Source organism: Polypterus senegalus, chromosome 10, assembly GCF_016835505.1.
Source record: "Polypterus senegalus isolate Bchr_013 chromosome 10, ASM1683550v1, whole genome shotgun sequence".
In the NCBI taxonomy this organism is placed as follows: Eukaryota; Metazoa; Chordata; class Cladistia; order Polypteriformes; family Polypteridae; genus Polypterus; species Polypterus senegalus.
The window spans coordinates 26504415-26520764 of NC_053163.1; the positions used below are offsets into that span (position 1 = coordinate 26504415).

Sequence of the window (16350 nt, forward strand, 5' to 3'; positions counted from 1 at the left end):
AGAGGGGAGGAGGGGAGGAGAGTGGAGGAGAGAAGGAGGGGAGGAGAGGAAGAGGGGAGGAGAGGAGAGGAGAGGAGAGGAAGAGGGGGTGGATTCAGGGGTTTGGCAACGATAGCCACAGAGCTGGGAACGTTCCTAAAAAAGCAAGAACAAAACAAATAAAAAAAAATGCTTTGTAGTTTAGCTGAAATTAGCATAAAGGCATTAAGTGTATATAATAAAGACCTACTATTTAGGAAAAAAAAAAAATTTTTATAAAGATTTGAAGGGGAAATAACATGAGAAATAGAACAGGAGGCCAACTATTATTAAATTGTCTATATAATTCTTAAACTTACCTCAGTCTTGCCCTTCTCAGTGTCTTCTTCGAGGCCCATTCCTTGACAGTCGGGGCCCTTAAGAAATTTAAGAACCATTACTAGGGAATTTCCTTTGATCGTTACGACTGTGACGGTTGGGGAAGATTGTCAGAGCAATGTCCCTTGCTTAGTTAGCCCTCAGCAACCCACCGTGGCCCACATTGCAAACCATTCATGACCCATTCACATTTAATACAGCAGTGACTCGCGACCCACTGGCAGCAATCCTGGCCTATGCAGCTTCAAAAGATAAGGGTAAATAGAACCTACCAAGGATACTGTTAAATAGAAGTCACTAAGCAAAACTAAAAATCTATATAGACATACACACCAGCCACTTTATTAGGTACAACTGTTCAACTGCTTGTTAATGCAGATATCTAATCAGCCAATTACAGTGCAGTAACTCAATGCGTTTAGTCACGTAGACCTTGTCAAGACAAGCTGCTGAAGTTCAAACCGAGCATCAGAATGGGGAAGAAAGGTGACTGAAGTGACTTTTGAACGTGGCATGGGTGTTGGTGCCAGACAGGCTGATCTTAGTATTTCACAAACTGCTGATATACTGTGATTTTCACGCACAACCATCTCTAGGGTTTACTGAGAATGGTTTGAAAAAGGAAAAATATCCAGTGAGCGGCAGTTGTCTGGGTGAAAACGCCTTGTTGATGCCAGAAGTCAGAGGAGAATGGCCAGACTGGTTTGAGCTGAGAGAAAGGCAACAGTAACTCAAATAACCACAACTGACGTATGCAGAAGAGCATCTCTGAACTCACAACATGTTGAACTGTAAAGCACATGGGCAAAGGAGACCACACCGGTTGCCACTTCTGTCAGTTAACAAGATGCAACTGTGGCTACAATTTACACGGACTCACCAAAATTGGACAACAGAAGATTAGAAGAATGTTGCCTGGCTTGACGAGTCTCGATTTCTGCTGTGACATTTGGATGGTAGGGTCAGAATTTATCACTAACAATACGAAAGCATGGATCCATCCTGCCTTGTATTAACAATTCAGGCTGGTGGTTGTGGTTTAATGGCGTAGGATAATATTTTTTAGGCACACTTTGGGTCCCTTAGTACCAAGTGAGCATCACTTAAATGGCACAGGCTACCCGAGTATTACTAACCATGTCCATCTCTTTATGACAAAAGTGTACCCATCTTCTAATGGCTACTTCCAGCAGGATAATGCTCCACAACACAAAGCTCAAATCATCTCAAACTGGTTTCTTGAACATGACAATAGGCTCGCTGTACTCAAATGGCCTCCACAATCGCCAGATCTCAATCCAATAGAGCACCTTTGTAATTTGGTGGAACGGGAGATTCGCTTCACGAATGTGCAGCCGACAAATCTGCAGCAACTGCATGATGCTATCATGTCAATGTTTCCAGCACCCTGTTGAATCTATGTCATGAAGAATTACAGCAGTTCTGAAGGCAAAAGGGGGTCCAACCTGGTACTAGCAAGGTGTACCTAATAAAGTGGCTGGTGAGTGTATATAAATGTAATTACTGTATTTATTAACAATCAACACAAAGAGAATACAAAATTATACTGAATAATAATGAGGCAATTAAACAAAAAAAAAAGTTATAGCAAAAAGTAGCTGCAAGATCAATAAGGAAAGATCAATATACAGTGATCCCTCGCTATATTGCATTTCGACTTTCGCGGCTTCACTCCATCGCGGATTTTAAATGTAAGCATATCTAAATATATATCACAGATTTGTTGCTGGTTCGCGGATTTCTGAGGACAATGGGTCTTTTAATTTATGGTACATGCTTCCTCAGTTTGTTTGCCCAGTTGATTTCATACAAGGGATGCTATTGCAAGATGGTTGAGAAGCTACCCAATCAGAGCACATATTACATATTAAATAAAACTCCTCAATGATATACGATATGCTTTCCACGCAGTGCTTCGCACACTTCAAAGCTCTAACAGCCCGTATTGATTTTTGATTATTTGCTTTTCTCTGTCTCTCTCACCCTCTCTGACATTCTCTGCTCCTGACGGATGGGGTGTGAGCAGAGGGGCTGTTTGCACAGGGGCTGTTTGCTTAGAAGATACGGACGCTCCTATAAAAAATGCTGAAAGGCTACCTTCACATTGATCCCTTCATTGCTGCCGCTTTATCACGGCGCTTCGTTTACTTAAAGTTACACTGTAAAAAAGGTCAGTAAATTTAACGGTAAAAAAACTGTAAATGGAGAGAGCAAAAAGTTAGCTTATGTTCTACTGAAAATTACCTGTATATCTTAAACAATGCATTTCATTTTTTTTTTACAGCCAAGTTCTGTAAAATCAATGTTTTTCTACCTTCAAAATCTGCTACATACCGTTTACTGATACATTACAGTTACACTGAAAAAAATGCCCCCTTTTACTGTATTGTTCCTGGTGAACCGCAGACCCTTGCAGAGAATGGAAAAAAAAATTAAAGTGGGCAGACTTATTTTTCCCTGCATACTGAAGGTTTTTTGAGGTTATGTAAGCTGATTTATGGTTGGTCATATTTGATAAGCTACACCACAAAAACAAACTTTACTTCTCCATGAGGCAATGTGCCATAACTCCCTTAAACATCAAATTCTTTTCAATGTATATAATTTAATGATACATGTTTGCTATTGGTTGTTGTTACTTAACTTATGCAAACTGTGTACTGGTGTTTGATCCTGATAGTAATTTCTAATAGTTATTGATTGGGGAAGCACGGTGGCACAGTGGTAGCACTGCTGCCTCGCAGTTAGGAGACCTGAGTTCGCTTCCCGGGTCCTCCCTGTGCTCTCAACGTGTCTGCGTGGGTTTCCTCCGGGTGCTCCGGTTTCCTTCCACGGTCCAAAGACATGCAGGTTAGGTGCATTGGTGATCCTAAATTGTCCCTGGTGTGTGCTTGGTGTGTGGGTCTGCTGGAGTCAATCCCAGACAGCACAGAGCGCAAGGCAGGAACAAACCCTGGGCAGGGAGATATACAGTATATATATATATATATATATATATATATATATATATATATATATATATATATATATATATATATATATATATATATATATATATATATATATATCGATTCCTTAAAGGATTTGTGTGATATTAAGAATGTTAAATGTTCATATGAATGATTTCAATAAAATGAAAAACTTTATTACAAGAGTTGAACACAAGAGGTCAGCACATTACACAACATATTACTAGCTAAACTTTTATATTGTAATCAAAACTCTTTAAATGACCACTGAGACGTGTGCCTTATGTATTTCTCTTGCATTTGGTATTATCTTCAAAATGATTTTTGTATGTCATTTTTTACTGTAAGTTTTCATGCATTGTTTGTTAAGAAAGTGTATAAATTAACTGTTCCTCAAAGGGCCTGTTCATTAGTTATCAAAACATCCTAATCTGGTTTATTATCATGAGACTGAAGTCCATGCGAAGGCTGTAAGGCTGGAACTGAACTTGGATGATAAGCCAGTCCAACAATGTGCACACACACACAATCTGTACTTACTACAGGGTGAGCCAAAATGAAGTACCACATTTATCAATCTACCTCAAGTCATTGCATGAGGTAGAGCCGGCCGAGTAGGTTGGGGTGGGAGATCTTTGATAGGCAATCCCTTGTAGTTTTCAGAAGGCAGCATGCCCGTGTGCACTGTGCTTTTGCTGTCGAAGCGTTCTTCAAATACAACGAATCCAGCATCACTACGCAACGCGCCTTCCGAATGCACTTCAGCATTCCTCTTACTGGTGATGTCCCAAATCAGAAAACAAATCTTTAGCGGGTGGCTAAATTTAGACATTAATAAATTTAGTACAACATTGAACAGAAAATCTCCAGGCCATCCTCAGACTGTACAAATGAACAGCTGAAAACATCCAAGCTGTAAGGGCGTCAATTTTGCAGTCTCCTAGATGTTCAGCTTCCGCCTAAGACATTTCCAACATGTTTTTGAGGAGGATTTTGCATGAGGACCTTAATTTCCATCCATACAAAATGATGGTACTGCAGGAACTCACTGAGAGAGACGGGAAGAGCTGTAGAGAGTTGTGCACGAACATCTGTTTATCGAGATGCCATCATGAGGCGACAAAGCACATTTCTATTTGAATGGTTACTTAAATAAGCAAAACTTTCACTATTGGGCTGAAACCAACCCTCATGAATTTCATCAGAGACCTCTGCATAGTGAGCATGTTACAGTATTGTTTGCCATAGCAGAATTTGGTAGGTTGGTAGGCCCTTACTTTTTTGAGGGGGGAGCAACGGTCACTGTCACTTCAGAATGTTACATTGAAATGCTAGAGAATTTTTTGCGGCCCCAACTGGGAGAAATGGATGTGGTGGACACCTGGTTTCAACAGGATGGAGCAAAAGCTTATAGGGCGTGGAGAGCCAAGCTAGTTGTGGTGCAGGAGATGTTTCCGGGGAAGCTGATCTCCCTGCGTGGTGATGTCGGGTGGCCTTCACATTCGCCTCATCTCACTCCGTGAGATTTCTTATTGTGGGGCTATCTCAATTTGAAGGTATAAACACACACAGACTTCAAAACCGTGAAGCCCTCAAGAACGCAATTCACCATGTAATCGCCGCCATTCCCCTTTAAATGGCCAAACGAGGCGTGCGAGCATTCAGAAATCGTCTCGAAGAGTGTATCGCAAATGATTGCCACCACTTTGAAGAATTTTTAAAACACTGTGAAAAGTATCTATTTTGAAAACTCTTGTGTCGTAATAAAATTTATTGTATCTTGTAGCGTTTTTGTAGAACAAACGTTTGAAATGTGGTACTTCCTGTATAAACTAACAACTATCTCGGCTGATCAGCATTAAAAAATTGACCTTAAATATCAATATTTTTGCACAAGGTTTACCTCTTTTGCTTTCTTCCCTCCACTGCACTCCTACATGGTGATGTGACAAAGTAGGCATAAATAGATGCCATTTTATCGGTGTGGAAGAGATCATTATCAGTTTGTAAGGCTGCAGAAAAGAACGCAGGTAAACACAGACATGAGAATACTGCTCCCTAAAGCCGTATACACATTTTCCAAATGAAAATTGTAATCATTCCATACAAATACGTACATTTTTACAAAAAATAGGATTGAAGACAAATCGAACCCCAACCAGGAGAAAGAGAGTATGGCCAACGGAGTAATACTTAAAGCTTGTAAGCATACCTAAATTGATGAGCTTAATAGGACAATAGAGATGAATCGAGAAGAAAAAGAAATGGAGAGAGAATTACTCCTTCTTATTCTAAAATATTATTGATTAGATCCTGCCAGGTTTCGAAAAGTTCTGTAGAGATCCTCTAACTGAGAATTAGATTTTTTCCAATTTCAAATAGTATATGAAATTTTGAGGAAAAACAATTGTAGTTTGGATTTCTTGAAACCGTAAGCGGATCAAAAATTACCTGCTTCGCTCATCACGATCTGAAATGCTGTGTGTGTTTTTAGGCCTCCATATTACAAAAACCACATCCTCTGAAATAACTGATGATGCTAATGTGCATAGAGTTGATGCTTTTATTTTCTCACTATCTCCAGGTACTTTTTATTACCTAATAAAATAAAATTAGAGAGCTACAGAAACGGATACTGGTTATCATAATAAAAAAAAAATAATCGGCATTAAGACTATGAAGCTCTCAGATACTCAGAACTCCAACAGGAACCATAATTAGAACATCTCAGTAGTGTAACCAGGAATGTTTATCATCCACCCAACTAAACAAAACTATTAACACAATGCACTTTTCTCACCGGGCAGCACAGTGGCGCAGTGGGTAGTGCTGCTGCCTCACAGTAAGGAGACCTGGGTTCGCTGCCCGGGTCCTCCCTGCGTGGAGTTTGCATGTTCTCCCTGTGTCTGCATGGGTTTCCTCCCACAGTCCAAAGACATGCAGGTTAAGTGCATTGGTAACCCTAAATTGTCTCTAGTGTGTGCTTGGTGTGTGGGTATGTGTGTCCTGCAGTTGGCTGGCACTCTGCCCGGGATTTGTTCCTGCCTTGCACCCTGTGTTGGCTGGAATTGGCTTCAGCAACCCCCCCGCCCCGAACCTGTGTTAGGATATAGCAGGTTGGAAAATGACTGATGACTGACTTTTCTCACTCACAATACATTACAAGGTATTGTCCAGTTATCGTGAATGCTCTTTTAAAAAGTGTTGATACAGACACCATAAAATGACAATAAGCAGACAATAGGTTGATTTGTGAAAAATTATAGCGATACCCTTTTAAAATTTCAAGTACATTTTTGTTACTTATGCAAAATGAATGAGACTTACAGAGGGCACTTGGCACACCAACAGATAGTTTTGCCAGAACTGTTTGTTTATACAAAGAGAGGTTCTAACCAAAGAGAACAAAAAAAAAAAAATTAAAAGTCAGTAGCTCAAAGTCCATAAACATAATCCTTGAAACAGTTTTCTCCTCAGGGTTCCCAGTTTCTAAAAGTAATTTTGCATCTTCTGCGCACCTATCTCACCCTGCCCTCCAGGAGGTCAAGTTCATTGGACATTCCTGAGGCAATTCCTTGTCATGTCTGACTCTCAAGAGATGTCAAGCTCTATATCCTGAAGGTTTTCTTTGTGCTCTAGCAGAAATATCTCTTGCATACTATGATGTGTAATAAAATGAAATTATAATTTGTAAACAGTGTATCCAGCAAGGGGTGTCAGCTCCCTTTTTGGAATGAGTTCTTTTTTAACTGCAGCGTGTTACATAACCCAAATCTATACAGATATAATATAAAAAGGTGACACCCCTCCCTTAGTGATACGGCAGTAAAAAAATATCACATGGGAGAAATAACTTTGTTTAATGACGGCTTACGCAGCATAACAGATGATGGAAGCCAATGGCAAGAACCCAGTTCGGGAGTGGGGGCCCGATGTATAGAGTCTGCCATTTTCGCCTTGTAGTGCAAGGATTTTCAGGATCGGATGACATTATCTCCCATCCGTCTGTAGGCTTCAAAGGTGTGCCAGGCAATGTTCCAAGGCTTTATACTCTTTCTTCATGTGCAGGCCCCCACTTAGGTGAATCATGCCATTCCAAACAAGGCAAAAAACAATACAGCTTCATGCTGACTCTGACAGACGAAAAATAATATACAATGGTCCTCAGTCTGACTGCCCATTTCGCAGTTGTCCCTAACGGACTTGTCTTATAATGCTTGCCTAGCAGCTCTGAATGGTGAAACCCTGTGCTAAATCTGGCTCTGTGTCAACTGTGCATGCGAGTAGAAAAAGGCAGATTTATAAAATACACTTGCACAGAGCACAGTGACATATTAAACTTTTACATGTATGACAAACAGGAAAACAAATTCAAATGTACTAGTCAGAAACCAAAAGAGGGCATCTTTTGTGAAGACTTGGTCTTTTCATTCAGAGACCAAGGGGTTTTAACTTAATCAGGGGTCCTCAATCACAGTCCTGGAGGGCCGCAGTGGCAGCAGGATTTTGTTCTAACCGGGTTGCTTAATTAGAAAGTAATTCTTGCCAATAATTTAATTTCATGGCTTGTTAGTGCTTTAACTCTGCTATGTCAGGTCATTCTCATATTCTAGATTTTCTTCCCCTTTCTAAGGATATTATCCAAATGATTTTAAGTCTAAAACAGGCGAGTTATTCTCAGTCCTTCACTTTTTCCTCTTCAATTTCCTTCCAAGTATTTCATTAAACCCAGTAGTGTGTGATAACTAACTAGAGGTGTAAATGACAACAAGTTAAATGGAGAAATACTGGTCTAATTTATCCTTTGCATGTTATTGCTAATTAGGAGCCAATAAAAACCAAGAATACAGCTGTTTAAGACTTCCAAAGGCATGCAGGATGGGGAATTTGGCGCTGCTAAATCGACGCTACTAGTGTATGTGTGGGTTCATATTCACCGTGCATTGAAATGGTACTCGGTCCTGAGATTGTTCCTGCTTTGTGCTTGCTGGGACTGGCATGAGCTTGGATGGATGGAAAAATTAAATATGTATAATTTTAATGAGCGAGACCACTAAAATGAAGCAGAAAAAGGTGTTACTTGATTTTTGGAGCAAAAACCTGCAGCCACTGCGGCCCCCCCAGAACCGTAATTGAAGACCCCTGAACTTAATGATGATAGAAAACAAAAGATAAACAAAATTAGCTTAAGTGCAGTTTTTATTGGTTTATTTAATAAAATGACAAAACGCATGAATCTGTTACAACTTCCTGTAAACATTGAGTTAAACAACATTCATTAGGAACAACTAGAGATTACCCCATTTACCCCTAACATACTGGATGACTTAACATAGAGATCCCAGGTGCAAAGTATAGAACTCAGAAGGAGGCAGTCACTCTTAAAAGCTCCCACATTTTATAGCTGCACCACTGACTATTCAAACAGCTACTTCTCAAGCTAGATGCAAATGTCACTACAGAACTGACATAAACGACGTGCTCATATACATATATACATATATCTATCTATCTATATCTATTTTTTTTGTTTTTTTTTTCTACCTAAATAATATAAACCATCATTTAAAAACTGCATTTTGTGTTTACTTGTGTTATATTTGACTAATGGTTAAATGTGTTTGATGATCAGAAACATTTTGTGTGACAAACATGCAAAAGAATAAGAAATCAGGAAGGGGGCAAATAGTTTTTCACACCTCTCTCTCTCTCTCTCTCTCTCTCTCTCTCTCTCTCTCTCTCTCTCTCTCTCTCTCTATATATATATATATATATATATATATATATATATATATAGTCACTACATGTGGCGATTGGTTACATCTGTTCTCTGCATAGAACGTACAGCTGCTTTTCCAAACACTTTTTAGAGATATTGTGACAAGGTGTCCCAGGAATTTAATGGATATTCTTTTGAGTGGCCTTTCTTCCTTTATATAGAACATACCAAACCCCAGTTCATAACCTTCCATTTTCTTTTACCCACATAACCAATCACCACACAATAAAAGCCTTTGTGATAGTAAAATTAGCCATAACCTTAGAACAGACTGTTCAGAAATTTTAAAGAACACCGGAAAATTTTCATTATACATGTTTAATTATTCCATCCAGGATCACACCCATCCTAGCAAGCATCAAGACCGAGGCAGGAACAATCCCTGGACAGGTCGCCAGCTCAGCGTGCCCCACATGTTTAATACAGGCTTTACTGCATTTCATCATAAAATGATATCAAATATACATCATAGTATTCTAAAATGTTCAGATAGCTGTAATATCATGAATGTAATGTATTCTGTACAGAGAATACTGCATGGGCACTCCTATCTGCTTAAGAGATAGCCAGTTTAAGAGGCACAAATCGATTAGCGACTGGGTCAGGAACACTTAGAATACAAAGCATTTAACATGCTAGTTTAGTTACAATGGGGTTTGAGAAACTCTAGTAAATTAAACATTGATTTTTTTGCATGAAGTTTATGAAGTTCTATTTTAATGACAAAATAAACTTGAGATTAAAGTGGAAATTTTGAGATTAGAGTCGAAATTTTGACTTTAATGTTGACTCAGGCCTTTGCTTTCTTCACTGTGTCCCTATTTTTTTTCCCCCTCCTCTGTGGCACTATGACACTCAGAGGGTGGGCTGCGACTTGCCATTTCATGCCAAATCTAATATCTGACCGCTTGTTTTCTATTCTAGCACTGTGGAAGTTTCTGAGCTTGAACTATTGATTGCCTCTCCACCAAATCATATGTTTTACCTTTACTTAACTCCACTTCACTGACCAGGACCTTCATTTCACATTTGCTGACATTCTTATCTTTACATGTGCTTCTGCATGTGTTTTTTACATTAAAATTCACGTGGGTTAGGATTTATAAAGGGAAAGTGTGTAGAACTTTGCTTACGCACAGTTTTATATAGCTGAATTTTTTTGTGCATACGCACATTTCTAGTTGTGTGTGAATTGTACACAAGGCATTACACATAAGGTCTCTGTCTGGATGTCAAGGAAAGCAGATATTAAAAGTTTGGAACCATGTGAAACTGTGGTTCTGGAGAAGAATGGAAACAATAAGCTAGGCAAAAGGAAAGAGTGAGGAGCAGGTACTGAGAAAAGCAGAAAAGGAAAGGGCATTTTTAGAACAATTTCAAAGGGACAAACAAAGACATGTATTTAGCTAATGACAGGCTGCAAAAGAGAGAATTCTGAAGCAGGATTAGAGGAGTAACATGGAAGACAGACAATTAAAGTTACTGGAAAATAATTAAGAGCAGAAAATACTGGTGTAAAAAAAGAAGCTGCAGGATCGAAAATGATGCAGTTAGCATTCCAAGACAAGAACATATTATGAAACATGAACCCACCATTTGGCTTTTGCAAAAATAGTCATTTGAGTGGTCCAAGCCGACTTTATTACTTGAAAGATTTAATAAAAAATAATGGACATTTCATTTTCATTATATATATATATATATATTTTTTACCTATCTTCTCCAGGTCATTTTTTTTATCTTAGATAGATGCAACTGCGGGCTGCTGGAAGGCCTTCCTGATTTGATGCCAAGCAGTTTTTGCTACTAGGTGGGACAGCCAGAGGTGGGGATTTCTAGAAAAAACACATATAAAAATGTGAAAGTAAACCAAGTCAAAGTGTAATTTTAATATCCTGTGCAAAGCAAGAGTCTCACTGAGACGAACTGGATATCGTCATCAGTCTCAAAAAGCTCAGTTTTTGCTCTCTCCAGCTCCAAACTCCTTCTTTAGCTGCTCCAATTCTACTTCTGCCTTGTTCTCTTGCTCTTTTGTCTTGTCTATAAATGTTTTGTTTTCCACCAAGGAGTGGCTTATAACATCGATGGCTTTGTCCCATTCCCGCAATTTCTTGTCTGCAAAAACCTGATTGCATGAAATATATGACACACCATGAGAGATTAAATGTTCAAATCACAGACATAAGTACAAATAATGCAATAAATTGTGCAGCTCAAATACAAACATTACTATCCTGTTTTTCTTGACCAATAAAACTTTCTAGTTGTAGTAATTAACAATTTGTTAACTGACCCAATCAAACTCCTGACAACAAGCTGTAAACAGAATTTTTACATTTTCTTTCTAAAATCAGAAACTAAAGACTTGTCAATAAAACACATTATGAGAAAGCAGGGCTGTGGAGTTGGTAGATAAATCCTTCTACTCCAACTCCTGAGCATATTAAATACAGAGGAGTAAGAATTACCAGAAACTAATATATTTTCCATGTTGATTGAAGGAAGGCAACATACACATCATTTAACCACATAACTTCTGGCTAGGAAGCTGACTTTCGACCATATTGGCCAGTTTAAACAAAAGACAAGAACCCCTGAACACATACATGTAAGGCCACATCACACACCTCCACCTACATCATTACACTTGTTTGCACTCAAATGAACTTGTTAAACACATTATATCCGAAATAAAATGAAAACACTTTTTGTAATGTACCATAATCCAGATTACAATATGTGAATGTCAGGTTGTATAATAGCTCAGCTGAACTTCACACTAGTAGTAACACAACTATGCACTGGGCTTTATTCTTACATCAGAGAAGTACTTAATTAAGACTATTGTTTATGAAATAGGACATTTGAACTTGCTGTATTTTTTTTTTCATTACAGTTTAAAATTATTAGGAGTCAGATTCGGTACATTTTTGCCGAGTCCAACCCTGACTCCAGGTACCCAAAATTGTCTCCGACTCCACAGCCCTGTGAGAAAGTTCCTTAAATGTCTTGTGAGCCTGTAAGTGCTCTGATTCAAGGAGCTAGGAGGTCAAAGAGATCAAACACTCACTGGAGAGGGAAAAAGAGATTGTGCAAAAAAAAGCACCACTGATGTAAGACAGAGGTAAAAGAACTGGAAAGTGTATCATATGATGTAAAAAAAAGATTGGATAGTACTGGTTGTCTATGTGTTGTTTACATTCAAACTACAGTCTTCTGAATTAAAATACTGGTGGACCAAATCAGAGTCATGTTTGAAGGGACAAGTAAACCAAAACTGAAGAATTCCTACTCATTTTAACAAATTTGGAAAATTGGTCTTTAGTTTAAAAAAAAAAAAAATACCGTATATACTCATGGATAAGGTCTCTCGCGAATAAGTCAGGGCTTGATTTTAAAGTATAATTTCCGGTATTTTATAATGTCGCTCATATAAGTCAAATGCGGAAAACTTGCGCTATTAATCCAAGAGATTATTATGCTAACACCCACCTAAGAGTGTAACCACAGTGCACAGAGCCTTTTTTTCCCCCTATTATCTCTACGTGACCACACGGTAATACCCGAACTATTCCGAAGCGACATTTGCACTGTTTTGTGCTTTTTGTATTTCACACTCTCATACACCTTTATCATAAGAGCATCCCACATCTACGATGGAGCGTTCGATCAGAATTAAAACATGATGCTGCTTTTGAAATTAAAAGTCGTTGACGTGGCAAAAGAAATTGGTACCTGCGCTGCTGCAACAAAATTTGATGTGTCTGAGAAACTGATGCGAGATTGGAGGAGGCAAGAAGATGTAAAAAAAAAAAAAAAAAAGAAGAAGGGGGGGTCGCATTTTTGAACGGGCGTATAAGTCGGTCTGATTTTATGATCAATTTTTCAGGTTTCAAGTCCCGACTTATGTGAGTATATACGATACATACCACAGAAAAACCCACACTCGCCTTGATGCGTGCCAAGGCTCGTTTCACCTCTTCCATTTTTTTCTCTCACTACTGAATTCTGCACTGTATTCCTTTTAAGATCTCCTTCATCCTGATCTATGTGAAATCACATACAAGGAGTAGGTCTAGTTAAAATAATTTAAAATACATTTTATTACTTAAATAACTGCACACATTCAAGGTAACTTCCTCTCTTGTACCCAAATACTGCAGAGATAAGATGCAACTCTGCCTAAGTATCACAGATTGAATTCAAATTAAGCCTGGCAGAAACACATGGACACGCAGCGGTATATTAGCTAGTGTGGTTATATAGCAGTCCAGAATTTGAATTACAACCTGTGGGCAGTCTGTAGGCTTGTTTGGATTTCTCTCTGGCCTCTCCGATTCCCAAGATATGCATTCCAGACTACTTAACATTACTAAATTGGCAAATATTCCAGAGTACGGGTGAGCAGGAGTGTGTGCAATGTGTGACGTTACTAATGCCTCCACTACATTTGATTCTAACCTTATGTCCAATGTCACTGTAACAGTCTCATTGCCCTGTAAAGGAATCAGTAATTTAGGGTGGGAGGGCCAGGAAGTAGGTTTGAATAATATAGCCTAAGGTTCTGAATAACGTTATTTCGCAGATAAATGCAAGTGTAATAAATGAGAATGTTTTCACAGATTCTAAAAAATAATTATCTGTCCCAAAAATTAATGATATAAAGCACTGAAAGTAATACTGTAATTGGCAAAAAAAGGTTTAAACTAAAACGTATGGCTCCTGCACTACTTGGCTACAAGCACAACTGAAATATTATAGTGAACTCCAGAGAGGAGCCCAGCCATAGTGTGATACAACCTCCAAACTGACCTTTAAATACCTAAAGGAAAGAACTATTTCCACAGAGGTTTCCCCATGGACTCAATATTAGGACCCAATGCTCCAGTGGTAGCAACTCTGGCATTGTATAAATATGATTGCTACCCATCTTCAATTCACAGTATACATATACAAATGTACTTGCATATTTACTTACCAATAATCCACCATTACCAAGGTATGGGTATGTGGGTTCATCTGGTTGCCAGTCTTTTCAAAAGATGGTGCGTCAAACATTTCTCTCTATTATAAAAGAAAATCTTGAGACAACACTATGGCCAAGAGATTTTTTCCAAGTCCCGTGGGATGAGACCATATCATAATGTTATTGCATAATTTATGTATGAGTGATGGGCTATGCAATAGGACAAGATTAGTTGTATTCAAAATTGGTCCAACAACTCTGACATGTAAAATTTTAACAGGAGACAAGAAAGGTAATGTAGTACATCTTCCAACATTAGACGCCAAAGGAGATCTTGATATTAAAACGTTTACAGTTTCCCGTCAGACTAGCTTTTGTTATGTCAATTAACAAATCACAGGGACAAACATCGGAAAAAGTCGAAATGATATTCACTCACGGACAGTTATACGTTGCGTTGTCATGATGCAAGCAAAAATACGGAATCAAATTTCAATGCGATATTGACGAAAAATTTATTCCAAATATTGTTTTTACTGAAAACAATGTTTAAAAAGTACTTGCTTGTTAACTTCAAAGCCAAACAGAACAAAAACGTATAAAGCAACGAATACCTCTAACACGACATGAAATATAATTTTCTTTCAATTTATTACTATTTTTTTACTATGGATAATTACTTGCTGTAATGTTCTATTATGCATATGTAACAATTCCCATGAAAATAATCTTTTTAAATTGTACATCCGCTTCCCCACACGCGAGCGGCAGACCTGCGAAGTGGCTAGCGTGTAGCACCCACACAGGGACTGGAGAGAGAAGCGAGCAGGGGGCAGAGCCCCCTAGTTTATTAAATATAATTGAATTTATTATTCCAATAGACGGTGCGCATTAACACTGCTTTTACAACTCTCATACCAAAATGGTACTGAATAGAAACTTATGCATTACATAATGTTAATGCTGAGGTCTAGGTTGATTACTTACTGTATATTTCAACCCATCTTAGATAGGTAACACAGCAAATATTAAAATTCAGATGAATAAAAACTTTGTTTCAAAAATATGAAAATGACTTTGTGGTTACGAATTTCTGAATGGTATTGTGACGCACGAGTCGCTATCTTGCACCCCAAAGACGAGGCTGAGTCGAAGTACTAGACTAGGAAGAGTAGCTTTATGAAACTCGAAACAGGGATGGCAAGCTAATTTATTGCAACAGGAGCTACCACTCTACTACACACAGCAAATAGGCAGGGCTGGGGACAGGTCAGTGACCAAGCTACAACGTTCCCTGCGTCACCCATCAGGCGACAAACGTGTTGCGCATGAAGGCAGTGAGCTTACAGTTGCATCCAGCAGCCTTCAACGGACACGGCAATCACGTTTCGGCATGTCGTCCCATTGGGAAGGTCTCAAGAGAGTTAAAAAAAAAATCTCACAATATGGCATATTCTTTAATGTCACAATGTCAGTTGCTCACACAATAAAACATCTCATATAAACGTACAATGTAAGGACAACGGTAATAATCCTTAAACAATTCAAAATAACCAGCCAAATTAAGTAAAAACACGCCGACTTTTATTAGATCACTGTGGTCTTAAGGCATTGATTAACCTCTCAGCCCATTAAGTACAATTGTGTACATTTCTGATCTTCACTGACATAGAAAATTAACCAGACAGAAAGAAAATGAACTTGGGTGTAGTGAAGGGCATGTGATGGATCAGAAAAAAACAAAAAAACTTAATGAGTTTAAATGTTCAGACTTGAAAAGCAGAGTGAATCCACAGGGGGGTCATGACAATCAGTAAATTAAAAAGTTGGGTATACCACTCTTTAAGCAGAGACCCTGTTATTAAACCAAATCACAATGAAACGGGTCAAAATACACTCAAATATGAATCTGTGGAACATGCGTATTTCAAACAGTGAAATCAGAACTTCTTGAGTTTTCCTGATCATAACCGATGTGCTGGTCTCCTGTGTTAGTCCTGGATATGGCGGTGCCCAGGAAGTTCTCTGTCATCTCTACAACCCAGGCAGTGATGTGTAAAAGTAAGAGTAATCAGATTTATTTTCTCACTTGTAATTGTGAATTTCCCCTTGGGATTAATAAAGTATCTATCTGTCTGTCTGTCTACTTGATATCTACCACCAATTCATTCTTTATCTTATTATTTAGGCAGTATTTATTGACCACTTCTGCTGATTCATTCCTTTACAGGGACATCAGCAAACATGACAGTTCTTAC

General features: G+C 38.5%; 1 long non-coding RNA gene across 1 annotated transcript; it reads right to left on the minus strand.

Annotated features, from left to right (window-relative positions):
• Positions 1-22: 22 nt before the first annotated feature.
• LOC120536205 lies at positions 23-11699 on the minus strand. The gene is made up of 3 exons (XR_005635061.1): positions 10840-11699; positions 339-395; positions 23-135 (listed from the first exon to the last, which is right to left on the minus strand). It is a non-coding gene; the product is annotated as an uncharacterized LOC120536205 (long non-coding RNA).
• Between the last annotated feature and the right edge of the window lie 4651 nt (positions 11700-16350).